This window comes from Perissodus microlepis, chromosome 4 (assembly GCF_051167445.1).
Source record: "Perissodus microlepis isolate ML-2025 ecotype Zambia chromosome 4, ASM5116744v1, whole genome shotgun sequence".
In the NCBI taxonomy this organism is placed as follows: domain Eukaryota; kingdom Metazoa; phylum Chordata; class Actinopteri; order Cichliformes; family Cichlidae; genus Perissodus; species Perissodus microlepis.
In genome coordinates this window covers 11388156-11402193 of record NC_140464.1, presented here as the reverse complement: position 1 = coordinate 11402193, position 14038 = coordinate 11388156, and the positions used below count along the sequence as shown (strand labels likewise).

At 36.3% G+C, this 14038-nt stretch overlaps 2 pseudogenes; both read right to left on the bottom strand.

The window, feature by feature from the left end:
• Positions 1-4474: 4474 nt before the first annotated feature.
• On the bottom strand, positions 4475-12828 carry LOC146388394 (uncharacterized; annotated as a pseudogene).
• LOC146388395 (myosin heavy chain, fast skeletal muscle-like) lies at positions 7215-8312 on the bottom strand (annotated as a pseudogene).
• Positions 12829-14038: the final 1210 nt, after the last annotated feature.

Sequence of the window (14038 nt, the reverse complement as noted above, 5' to 3'; positions counted from 1 at the left end):
TATGAATTTGATCTCAACTCAATGAAATACCTATGGGAGGTGATAAGCAGATATGTTAGACTGTATTCTCCACTGCCATCAATAAAACAACAAATAAATGAATCCCTGCAGTAGAATTACAAAGACTTTCAAATACCAGTGTGATTAACCCCACAGCAGAAAGACTCTAACCTGCTTCAAGTTGCAGAATTAGTTTTAAACTGACCTTTGATAGTTTTAAGTACGGTGTTTGAAGTTTGCATATGTATACAAATGTAAAGTTTTTAATGATTTCTTGCTTAAACTTTTTTATTACTGTGAATCCAAACATCATACAATTTACACTTAACCTACTGGGATACAGTGAATAAAAAGCCTTTTTTTAGAAGGTGCCAATGGGTACATGGGTAGAGATTGATTGTCCTGACTAATGTTCTCCTTTGAATGTCCTTGGGTGTGTAGATGCTTATAGATGGCCCTCTGCACTAAGCCCTAAACTGAGTAAAAACATGCCAACCATGTCTGGCAAGGAGGAGCCTAAGAAGCTTTAAAAGAGTGTTAGATTATTCCATGACGGGGTAGTAGCACCGGGAGAATGATGGGTAGTGTGTCTTTGGCTTTCGTTCTTTGACTTTAATCTTTGTTTTATGTTTTCAGAAAAAGGGTACAGACAGAGAAGGGGAACATTCTAGAGTGCCCCCTTTATAAGACAAATTTCAGGTGATTTTGTTTCTCCGTGTAACTTATTAGTTTTATATGAAATGTAGTAACTTGTAAAGTGACATAAAAATACAAGAAGGAAAAAGAAAGCTTGAAGAGGTGAGACTAACTATAAAACTCTCTATGTGTGCTTAACAATATTTTTGCATCAGATCATTAATAAGCTAATACTAATTAGCATGCAGGAACTGGAGCTATTATATGTTATATATGATCATATAAATAAAAAGTACAACTGTTTGAGAATATTGTGAACTAAACAGTGCTTGCCTTCTTGCATACTTGTAGAATGTTTCCTATGAAATGAGAAAAAAATGCCTAACACTTCAGTAGTTTGAGTGAGAAAATAAATAACATTAAATTGTAGTAGTTTCACTCCTTGTTCAAGCAGACAATTGCTGCTTGCCTAATTGGTCAGTTATTCATTAGAGACATGCTAACAGCTTTGTTTAAAGGAACATAGTTTGTGTCAGTCATATGAGACTATATCTTTCAGCTGCTGGGTATGTGCACTACAATGCTCAAGCTAACCCCGAAAAATGTACTGGCTCACAAATTCACATCCTGCTAGTGTAATATGATCTCATAAATACAATCTGTCCGGGGGCTTGGAACACCTGTGCCTCCTCTGGTGCCAAGCACAAAAGCTCCTTTAACTGCATCTAATTAATACTTCCTTCATGCCTCCTGTAGCCTGCTGTATACAATATTGAGTTATAGCCATGTCCTTCACATTGTAGTTTTCCATTGTAGCAGACACCCCAGCTGTGCCACAAATAAAAATAAAGAAATAAGAAAACAACTGTCTTACATTATACTCCTCAAAGATAATATAATGTTGAGTAATACTATATTAGTTATCAATCATTTTACAAACATTCATAAAGTTCTTTGTCTTCTTCTGATTCGTCTTTTTCTTCTTCTTCTTACCAAACCTCATAGGAGCACTTCAATTACTATTGGCCTGTGTGACCTTTGATGAAAGCTGGGTTCATTTAAAATAGGTCACTCAGCAGTCAGCACTGTGTTTACAAGCAGGCTAAGTTGGCAACAAATACTGGTCATAAATTTAGAGCACTATTAGGATTCCTATTAATTTGCCGTCATACTGCTGAGCTTTCATAGCATTGACAATACTGGCCAACAAGAAGCCACAAGAGAGTACTTGGATTCTTGCAATGGTTTTCAGCTTATACTAAGCTAATTGTCATTCCAGAACAGCAAGTGCCTCACTGTTACAAGTGCCGTTGAGTCCCCGTTAAGTCCTAACATCTTCTTAAACACTGGCCTGACAGTGGTTGCTGTTGGGAAAGTTTTAATTACAGAACTTTATTATTTTCTGTTTACTTAGTTCTTCTAAGAATAGTAAATTGGAAAACAATAATAAACACTTCTTGGAAGCTTGCTAGGAAATTGCGAAATGCTTAAAATTTGTTTCACTATATTAAATAATAAAATGATTAATCCACGGTGGTGTTAGTCAGACTCAACTCTTTTAGTCATTTTTTTTAGCTTTTAACCAGCAAAGTATGTGTGAACAATTCTAATGCAATTATTAGCTATCACCTGAATAAAAAGCTCCCTTTCCAGCATCACTGCTCTTGGCTCTCAGCCTGTGAACCGGGTACTCAAAACTGGATCTTAGAAATGTCAGAGCATTCTCTGGCTTCCTTGAGCTCAAGTGGGACTTTTCAGAGCCTGGACAAGTAAGTGTTGGACATCTTGTGAAAGTTTTAAAGTTATACTCACTTGGTTACAGGAAAGTTAATGGTTCCCGCTTTGACAAATCCTATTTAAATTTGCATAACTAAATTTAAGTTTTGTTATACACATACAGCATAAATTATGTAGTAGGTAAGCCCTTTCACTCTAAACGAACAATAAAAACATCCATAGTTTTTGGAGCTCCTTCTTGAGCTTTGGGTTCTTCTTCCTCCCCTCCAGAGGAGCTCTTGTTGTAAATGTTTAATTAGAAAACTGGTATCTGATAGCTATCACAAATATATCATAACTGTAGCCTGTAGTAGGGTGACATGAAAACTATAGGTGAAAACTGAAATCGTTCCAGGAAAAATAATTAAAAGAGAAGATTTGGCAAAAAAAAAGAAAGAAAATGTTTTTTTAATGTATTCATTTAAATTTTGTAAACTTTGATGAAGTCCCTTTTATATTTGGCATTAAAATTGTTCCCCTCTCTCTTACAGTTTCCTGTGTGGTTTTACTGCAGTGACACACTGATGTTTTTTATTTTGGATAATGGAAGAAAACTTTATGCCCCAGTAAAGGCTGAGTCTCTACAGTGATTCTGAAGCTATTTCTTTGCTCACACAAGTTGCATTACATTGATGAGTTAATGGCAAGATATCAGCATTAGCAAATAAGTCATTTGATGCTAGCTAAATGGGTAATTAGCCCAAAAGGCACACACACTATAGTGGGTGTATATAGTGGATTGCCATTAGTGTCTGTTTAAAATTACATTTGAACTTTTCTATTCTTTTTCTTTTGCATTTGGGGCTTGTTAGCTGTGTCTATGCATTGAATGTTTTGCACGAATCAGAATTTGGTTTCACAGAATAGGTAAAATTGTTAATGGCGAGCTTCTATTTTAAGTGATTTTATAACTGAATTAAGAAACATAGAGCCAAATTGCACTTAAACTGTTTTATGGATCAGTAGAGTACACTTTTCAACAAACATAAGTGTCATTAAATTGTAACTTTACTCATAAATCAGGTTTTTGACTTGGAAATGGAATGACAAAGAACAACAGTACAGTACAAAGAACAAGATACAGTACTGCAGTTTGACGGCAAGATCCTGAAGCTTGGTCACATTCTTCTCCTCCTCCTCAGTCTATACAGATTACTAACTGTAATTAAAAGGGAACTGACTCAGCTCCACATCTCAGCTTAGTTAAGAGCTAGTTACTAACAGTAACTAGCTCTTACATATATAATCTCTACATATATAATATATGTGTATATGTATATATATCTGACTGCACTCCTTAAAACTGGAAAACAATTTAATAACACTGACAGGTTAAGGTGCTGACCATGAACAGTCCCTTAGTTATCAGCCCTATTCTCTTGCCATTTAGTCAATTCATAAAAGGAAAAGCTGTCAAATGAAAATAAATAACTTCCTTATACATACAATAAATTTGACCAGTTCTTAGCAAATGGTTTGTGTCTAAATATGTCACTTTTAATAAGCCACCTAGCTCACTAGATCTATATAAAACCAAGACACTATCAGAACTTTTACTGAGAATCTTTTAGTAACAGAAACTCGTTTAATTAACAAACATTAAATTCATTTTCAAATTCATTGATTTCTTTAATTTATGTATACTTATGTATTTATTATTTGATTTATCATGAAAAATACACTCTAAAAACCTTTGGTAAATCCACAGGTAAGTTTGGCCTTTTACATGTCTTTCACATAAAATACTGGTTGCAGCAGCTATTACTTCTTAGATATTTTCTGCATTATATGGCTATCTGTAGAGCTAATAAATATTCCTTCTGAATACTACTTTTCAAAAGTGGCTACTAAGCAATTCAGTATGGCTTTTTATTTATTACTTTTAATAGCTCCCTCTTAATTGATTACATTTACATTCTAAACATTATTTTATGAAAGCAAAGAAACATTAAAATGAATGAGTCATTTTCAAAACATTTATTGATATTTTGCAGCATCAAATGCATCCAACAGATGATTCATATTTTATGAAATCTGTTGAACAGCTTAATTCAAGTGTGTCTTATTCAGCAGACTCACTCTGAAAAAAACAAACAAACAGAAAAAAATAGTTATTTAAAGGTTTTAAGTTATTTGAATCCTCTGAAGACTTTTTCTGTTTTAACATATCTTGTTTCAATAATTTTTGCTTAACTGCACAAAGCATTACAATGTGTCTCACTTATAATGATGTGCACAACTGTTTTTGTTTCTTTTTGGATATTTGGACAGAAGTTGCTACCTTTCCAGTGTCACGGCTCTTGGCTCTCAACTTGTTGACCTGAGATTCAGCAATGTCAGCACGCTCCTGAGCATCCTCCAGCTCATGCTGGACCTTCCTGAGCCTGGACATGTGAGTGTTTGCCTGCTCCTCCTGTAAAGGATTTACAAAAATACTGACTTAGTTATAGGGGAGTCAATGGGCGTGCTATGAACCAAGCTGAAGGAAATTTGTCATATAATTGTAGTTGACTCACAGCCTCCTCAGCCTGTTTCTTGTAAGCCTTGACTTTGAGCTGCAGCTTGTCCACCAGATCCTGAAGTCTTGTGATGTTCTTCTTGTCCTCCTCAGTCTAAACAATTAGGATTGTAAGTGAAAGGGAATGGGCACAAGAAATTTGATCATTTTTAGTTAGATAATTAATTACCTCGTAAGTGAGCTCTTTCACTCTCCTCTCATATTTCCGGACTCCTTTAATGGCATCAGCTCCACGTCACTGCTCAGCTTCAAGTTCAGCTTCCAGTTCACGCACCTGGAATTTGATAAAAGAATATAATATAATAAAACAATGTAGCTACATTATTATTGCCATAGTAAAGCATAGAAATAAAAGTGTCTTAATTCTACCTCATCATCATCATCTTTACTTAAAAAGCACTTTAAAATAACCATAGTTGATGCAAAGTGCTGTACACCAAAATGGAATAATAAAGATACAAATATAAATATATATAGATATATATAGATATAAATAAATAACAAATAAAAGAAAACAAGTAAATTAATTAAAGCATAATTAATTAAATTACAAGAAAAACTAAGTCTCGCTGAGGGCAAAAGAATATGTCTACACAAAGGTAGACTTCCATTGTGAAACTAGTTTTAGTACTGTGTATAGTTTGTACCCTGGACTCCAGTTTCTGGAGCTGCTTCTTGCCACCCTTCATGGCGAGGTTCTCTGCCTCATCCAGACGGTGCTGCAGGTCCTTGACTGTGACCTCCAGGTTCTTCTTCATCCTCTCCAGGTGAGCACTGGTGTCCTGCTCCTTCTTCAGCTCCTCAGCCATCATGGCAGCCTGAAGTGATGAAATATTTCCAAAATTTAAAATCTGTTCTACATTAAAATCGAACTTAACATGAACTGCAAATTAGAGATTTCAGAACTCTGTAATAGTGAAAAACAAAATAGAAGAAAAACAAAATCTCACATCAGTGATAGCCTTTTTGGCCTTCTCCTCAGCATTTCTTGCTTCTTGAATTGCATCATCCACCTCACCCTGAACCTGGACAAGGTCAGCCTCCAGCTTCTTCTTGGTGTTCAAAAGACTGGTGTTCTGAATGAAACAAGAAAAATATATTTTGGTTTAAATATTGGACGCTATATCAAGACTCTACATATATAGAATATATCAGAATCAATACACTAGTCTCATCATAATATCAACAACAGTATTTATGTTTTTTTTAATTTAATTATTGGTTTATTTATTAACCTGCAGTTTAATTCTGTATTATATTATGTTTTGGTTCCCTAATCCTTAAGTGTGTTAATTCTGGTTCAGACATGCAAATAATAATAATGTATATATGTATAAAGAATTTTTGTTATGGTTATAATGAGTGATACAAACAAATAAACCTGAGAGTGAAGTAGTCCGACACACTCGCTAGCATCAACCAACTCCTGCTCAGCTACTTTGTGTCCTCTCTCTGTCTGCTCCAGAGCGGCTCTCAGCTCCTCAATCTCAGCCACCATCAGACCATTTCTGCGCTCCACCATGGCAACCTGCTCCTTCATGTCTTCCTGTCCTCTGATTGCATCATCCAGGTGCAGTTGGGCATCCTGTTAACAAGCAAACAACAATACAAAAAAAGAAATACAATTTACTCTGTCTTACTAGTTAATTGAGAGAAAATCATCTACCAACTCACCTTGAGCTGTCCTTGGACATTCCTCAGTTGTTTCTGGGCCTCAGCAGCCTGTCTGTTGGCATGGCTCAGCTGAATCTCCATCTCATTCAGGTCTCCCTCCATCTTCTTCTTGACTCTCAGGGCATCATTCCTGCTCCTGACCTCAGCATCAAGAGTGCTCTGCAAGGAGTCAGTCACCCTCTGGCTGTTCCTCTTGATCTGCTCCATCTCCTCGTCCTTCTCTGCCAGCTTCCTGTCAATCTCACTTTTAACCTGGTTTAGCTCAAGCTGAACATGAAGGATCTTGGCCTCCTCGTGCTCCAGAGTTCCCTTTAAATAAAGGTTTATTTCAACATAAACTGGAGAAGGGATACTTTTATAAATTTGAATACAAACAGTACATTTTTATAAAATACATTACCTCAGCTTCCTCCAGAGCTGTCTGAATTTCAGACTTCTCAGTCTCAACAGTCTTCTTGGCCTTTTCCAGCTCATGGATGCTCTTTCCAGTCTCACCAATCTGCTCAGTCAGATCTGAGATCTCCTCTACAGAGCAAACACAGCCAAGAGTTTGAGTACTTGGAGCTGATATATGCAAATGTTTTTGCCACAACAAAAGCTGTAAATGACATTAGAACATTAGAATCATACTTAAACTCAACCCACACATGGGTCTATCATAAATAACCAATATTACCTGCATCTTGCCAGATGATGATTCCTTCTTAGCTCATGCAATTGTTGCGAAGTACTGCATGACACGTTTGGTGTTGACAGTCTTTCCTGCACCAGATTCTCCACTGGAGACAGTATAAGAGACATATTTTCGAGATTCACCCTCTGTATCAAGTTTTAGAGATAATCATGTGTGCAATACTCTTGTAATCAGAACAGACTGGTTTTTCCGATCTGGAATACAAACATTAAAGCATTTTATCTAACTGCAGCAATAACCTCACATTTAAGGCATCTTTTAGTTTGTATTCACAAACTTTAACAGTAACTACTACTTACCAGTGAGCATGAACTGATATGTATTGTCAGAAATGGAGAAGATGTGGGGTGGAGCCTCAATCCTCTTCTTTCCTCTGTATGCCGCTACACATGTAGCATCATACACAGGAAGCCACTTGTAGGGATTGACGACGACGCAGAACAACCCAGAGTAGGTCTTTGTCATAGCAGAGAGCACAAGGATTGCTTACATTTTTAATTTACAGTTTATTTGTTTTAGATAAACCTTCAAATAAAACTTAAGTAGATCATCCATGATGCAAAACGCTCTTTGAGGTTAAACAGCACAGATGGCTCGTTAAGGTGTGTCATCATTGCCATATCCTCCATCTTATCGAACTTTGGAGGGTTCCTGGGGTGGATGTCTTCCTCTTTCACAGTGACCGTCTGAATAGAAAGCAATTTTTAAATAATCAACAGGGTGTTTGTTGTGTAAAGATATAGCAGACGAATGTTTACATAGACAGGATGACAAATATATAGACGTAAAATGGAAAGAATTTTTACCTACCTTTCCTCCCTCTGTCTCAACAGTGGCTTTACCACCCTCCCTCTTGATAAGTTTACACTTGACATATAGCTCGTCAGGATCAGTCACAAAGAAGGCCGTCTTGGCATCAAATAGGGTGTTTTGAGCCTCAATCCTCTCCTTTTCTGGCTTCCGGAGGTAAATGGCTGTCGGGCCATACTGCTCCATCTCCGCGTCTGTGCTCATGGTGGCACTTTACTGGAGACTGAAAATATGACATAAATTGAAACAATGTGACCATTTATGAGTTCTTGAAATTTTCTTAAGCAGATATCTTCTATCATGAAAATTACATCGAACCACTTACCTCACTGGATCCCAAATGAAAACTAATGGTATCCTGTGTAAAGATGCTGCAATGTAAAGAAATGCCAAAATTAAGTTGCTTTGCTCCTTTGTGTCTAATATTTCTGCCATCATATTTCAGTAAAAATATTTATTCATTCAGTTGACTGACCTACAGTCAACAGTTTGAGTGCTACTACACTCAAACAGCAGCAACATATTTAACAGGAATGTTTAAACCGTTAAAATACGGTAACCAGTGAATAATTGACCACACTCACCTGTGTCAGATGCCTGTCAGCTGGATTGGGTTTCCAGAGTTGCTGCTTATATATGCTCGAGTGTGTCTGCTCAGCACAGCTGTTACTTGATTTGGTAAAGTACAGTATGCTTGTCACTTTGTTACTTGACAGTTATCGACTCATTGCTGATACCATGAGTACTTATTAAAATACCTCTATGTTACTTTATGATTGACAGAATAGTTGTGATTTTTGATTATGTTCTGTTAAACATGAGACAAAAAAAAATGCCAAAAATATTTTTTAAACATAATTTTATAGTCAATTTCTCTATAATAAAGAAGATAAAATACTGTTGGATCCAAAAAAACAAATATTAATTAAAAATTTCTCAACTTTACATATTCTAATTAAGTATTGGTAAGTCAATCTGTAAATATTTCAGTGTTGATTTATTTTACATAGAACTGTATTCGACTATATTATACATTCAGATATATATTATTAATGCATTTTCTTATAATGTTATTTCACTTTTAACGCATCATTTTTAACTGATTTGTAAATACATTATTTACTACTCTTATTATGTTCACAGTTTATTCAATACTACATAGCAAGAGTGCACAGCATGGTTTGTGAAGTGTCTGCTCCAATAAATCCATCAAGTACTCGGGGATCAGATTTCAGTTGACACATTTTATGATAGGCAGTTGCATCAATTTAATTTTGATATGACAGCCAGGACCGAGTGCTAATGTTGGGGAAGCGTCAGAATGTCACTGGTGTATAGTTGCACAGTATACATGTCTCTGGTATCTGATACTAATTTCATGCTGCTGTACTTTCCATAAAAGTTAAAAGAGCAACACATGATTCCTGGAAACGTAATACAAGAAAAGTTGGCACCTCAGGTAAGACCTTAAATAACAGCTGCACAAATAAGATTTAAAATGAGTGTTTTTCACTTATTATTGTTGAAAAATGACAATTTTGGTACAAGAACATAGTATTAGCTTCTATTTAAAATCTTTATATTCAACTTTTACTGAATGAGCAGAGATGAAAAAGTATCTTGACGTTTGGAATAATTTCCAGTGTCCTCTCAGATTACGTGCTGAAACTGTTGACAGGAGTGGTTTATCATTTACCATCTTAACAGAGGATTACAAGTCATTGCTGTAGTCAAAAATAACAACAGCTAAGGGACAGAGTTAGGATACCACTCTTGCACTGAGAGGACATTTGTCCGACATATCCAGAGAAGCAGGGGAATTTTGTGTTCCTATATTATTTAATTTCCATAGTTTGATAGAAAATCTGTCAACTTATTTGTTTTGAATTCCCCTATGAAGTTTCAAAAAGAACAGTTCCCACAAAAGTAGGGCATTTTAGTCACAAAAACTGACTGTTGCTTGACATTTTCAGAAGTGGAAATCAAAATGAAACCTTGACTAAAGTTGAAAAATTAAAACTTTAATTCTCCAACTGTACAAAATTACAAAAGTTCAACAAATTTCTGATATCGCTTATTATTGGCTATTATTTTACATAATGTAAAGCATGCATAAAATAAGATAAAGTCTTTTATGCTCTTCCTGTCTATTTAGTTTACTTTAAGGTGTGATTCACACTTAAATAGCTTGAATATACTGAATGCAATGTTTGATGGAGGGCATAGATTTTTCAGTTGTTTAGGATATTATGTTTTGGCACTGGAAATTGCCTCAAAGGCTACTTTGCTCTCTTAAAGTGATTAAAATCTCCTTTGGATTAGAATATCAGTTTTGCAAGTATATAATATATTGCCCTACACAGTTTGGACTGAGTTAAACAAATCATGGAAATTACCCAATCTTTGGGGTATTTTTGGTTATTTATTTTTAAATGACATGTTTGAACTAATTCCTACTGGTCGCTCAATATCAATTTACTTCTCAGGCTTCAAATATATTCCTCCGGTATGCAGTGAAGGAAGAGGATAATTTCTTTCAATGCAAAGGATGTACATGATCTGCAGCGGTTCTTAGGTAGGTGGTATATGTCAAAGTAAAATCCGCAGATGTTACATGGCATGATCAAACTCTTGGCTCTTAGCTTGTTGACCTGGGACTCAGCAATGTCATTGCACTCTTGAGCTTCTTCCAGCTCATGCTGAACCTTTCTTAGCCTGGGTAGGTAGATGTTGGCATGTTCCTCTTGTAGTTGATGGGAATTAAAATGAGGGCACCCTCATTTATATATTAGTTAATTTAACTTCAGTTTAATTTAATATTTACTTTTCATATTTCTGCATTCTCTCTCAGATATTTGGACAGAATAGTATACAGTAGCTTTGTTTTGAGGAGCATTGTAAAAAGGATTTTAATATATTATTATAAGTGTTAAAAACAATCAAACCTGAGGGAAGCAGTCTGACACGGTCACTAGCACCAACCAACTCCTGTCCAGCAACTCCTAAGCCATCATGAGACCATTTCTGCGCTCCACCATGGTGACCTGCTCCTTCATGTCTTCCTGTCCTCTGAAAGCATCATCAAGGTGCAGCTGGGAATCCTGATAAAGTATTTCAGACTTCTCAGTCTCAACAGTCTTCTTGGCCTTTTCCAGCTCATGGATGCTCTTTCCAGTCTCACCAATCTGCTCAGTCAGATCTAAGATCTTCTCTAAAGAGCAGACACAGCCAAGAGTTTGAGTACTTGGAGCTGACATATGCAAATGTTTTTGCTACAACAAAAGCAAGATAAGCATACGCTGCAAGTTCTTGTTCTCTCTCTTCATGGTCTCCAGTTGATCCAGAGCCTCTTCATATGAGTTCTTCATCTTGAACAACTCAGTGCTGAGAGAACGAGCCTCCTTTTGGGCTCCTTCCAGCTCTGCCTGGCTCTCCTCATACTTCTGCTTCCATTCTGCCAGGACCTATGTTAATATAGGTTAATTAGTTAGTTGTTATTATAGGTGAATGCCTATTCTGATGATATTGGTTATGTTTAAAACTTTACCTTATCAAAGTTCCTCTGCTTCTTGTCAAGGTTGGCAGCCAGAGCATTAGCTCTCTTCACATCAATCATGAGGTCCTCCACCTCACCCTGCAGCCTCTGCTTGGTCTTCTCGAGTGAGGCACACTTGGAGTTCACAGCCTCAATGGATTCCTCAGCCTCCTGCAGGCACTGGGCAATCTGCAACACTGTCAGCCTGCTTCTTGCGGAGAGCAGTTTCTGAAACTCAGCCTCTCGCTTTGTGTTAAACTCAATCTGAGCAGCTGTTGCTCCACCAGCTTCCTCGAGCCTCTCACTGATCTCTTAAAGCTCCCTGGAGAGGTCGGCTCTCTGCTTCTCTACCTTAGCCTGAGCTGCCCTCTCAGCCTCAATCTCCTCTTCAATATGAGCCTAGTTTGAAGTTTTATATTAACAGAGCTTGTCAATGGGAACTTATATTGTAATTGTTTTTCATAAGAATGAATAATATTCATTATGAACGCTGTTCATTAGTTTTACCTTAAGTTACCTAAAGTATCTTGCTGAGAAGCTGGCTTAATTCCTTAAGCCAGCTTCCTTGGAGAAACCAATAGAGATTTTATAAGGTAAGTGTCCTCATAAATACTGAGTACATCAGTAATGTCTACAGTATACCCAGTGGTAAATTATAATAGTGCACTGCATGGTTTGTGAATTATTTATTCCAAATCAATCTTTATATTAACTTGACAGTGATATTAAGTTGAAAGAGTTTATACTAAGCTCTAAGCTCAAGTCATTTTGACATCACAGCCAGTACTGAGTTTTAAATTTGGAGAAGTCTTGAAATGCCACTGGTGTACTATTACAGGACATAAACACCTCAGCCATCTGAAATAAAATTCAGAGCAAGACTTTGTATTAATGCCAGACAAGTGTTATATATCTCTACTAGGAATAGAGTTTAAGAAGGACTGCCAGCTCAGATAATTCAATACTAGAAAATTGTTTGTTATAAAAAAAATGTTAATGTCTTTCTGCAAGGAAAAAATATACATGCAGTTTTTAAATTTTAATTTTGATGTACTGAGTAAGTGATAAATTATGAATGGAAGGAAAAGTCTGGGATCATAGCCAGAATTACCTTTCATTGCCAAGTTTTGCACAGACTTGTCTTAATGTCTGCTATCTTACCAGCAGGTCACGAGGTGCTACCATGGTCAAAAATAAATCCAGCAAAGAGAAGAAGATGTGACTTGTCTTTTGCATAAGAGAAGGATATATTTATAGGACAATATTCAGATATGTTGTTAAGACCATATCCTAACCTGAAAAAGATTTGTCATCTTAAATAGTCTGTTTAATTTCCAAATGTATTTTCCTAAAAAAAGCACATGTTTAAAAGTAAGATAAGTTCATTGTAAAATGTTGAGTAAAATAACATATTGTGCATGTTCACTGTGATCCAAGAGTTGGCTAGAATAGCAAGAAAAATGCAGAGTAGACACAAAGACAACAAAACAACCAAAACAGGGAAATTACTTATTTTCTCTGCTTCTTTTAGCTGTGGTATTTTAGAGGAACACATTACAGACAATGCAGTCTAATTTTTTAGTGTCTTGCTAGGTACAGTAGCAAGTGTTTAACCTCACTGAATTTTTGAAATTCTACGATACTGTTACTGTAGTACTATTTTAATGAGCACAGATGAGTCACTTTGGCCTGCACTTCTGGAGAGACACAGTGACATTTCTCTAGAAAGATCTAGCCACTTAAGCTCCCTTAGGAAATACAGTATAAATGGCTACTCATTTGCTTCCATGCTCACAATTTACTTTTGGCTATATCCCATTTATTTTTCTTTAGAAAATTGCTGTATTTGCAAATCCAGACATTAGGTGTCTCTGATACCTTCAACATTCACAAAGCCTTAAACTCTATGGAGAAAAAGCGAAGAGTGACATAAATGGGAGGTTATTGTCATCAAGTACTCTGCCAAAATAAGAGGTCTGAGGACAAGTAATGACCTGTATGAGAATGACTATTGGTATTTTGGAGACATGCAACCACTCCCCACGTAATGTTAACCTGTATGCCATTTTAGATATATAACAATTATGGTGAAAGTGTTGGATTGAGTGAATAATACCTTGGTCATACAGCCCTAGAGGCTAGTGGTAACCACCTGTCACTTAACTAGTTGGTCTATTCCCCAACCAGTTGGCACAAACCTTGTGTTTGCTTTGGCCACTAGCATATTTCTGCTGTAGCAATTTGAATCGAAGTGATGGATGTATCCAAAAACACTGTCTACTCTCCGAGCTGTACTGACACTGCCAAAAGTGTAACATAAACTAGAAATGGAGGCAGTTGGCTTCAGAGTTATAGTGGCACTTTATGAAAAATTTTGGCTGAGGTGCAGCTTTTA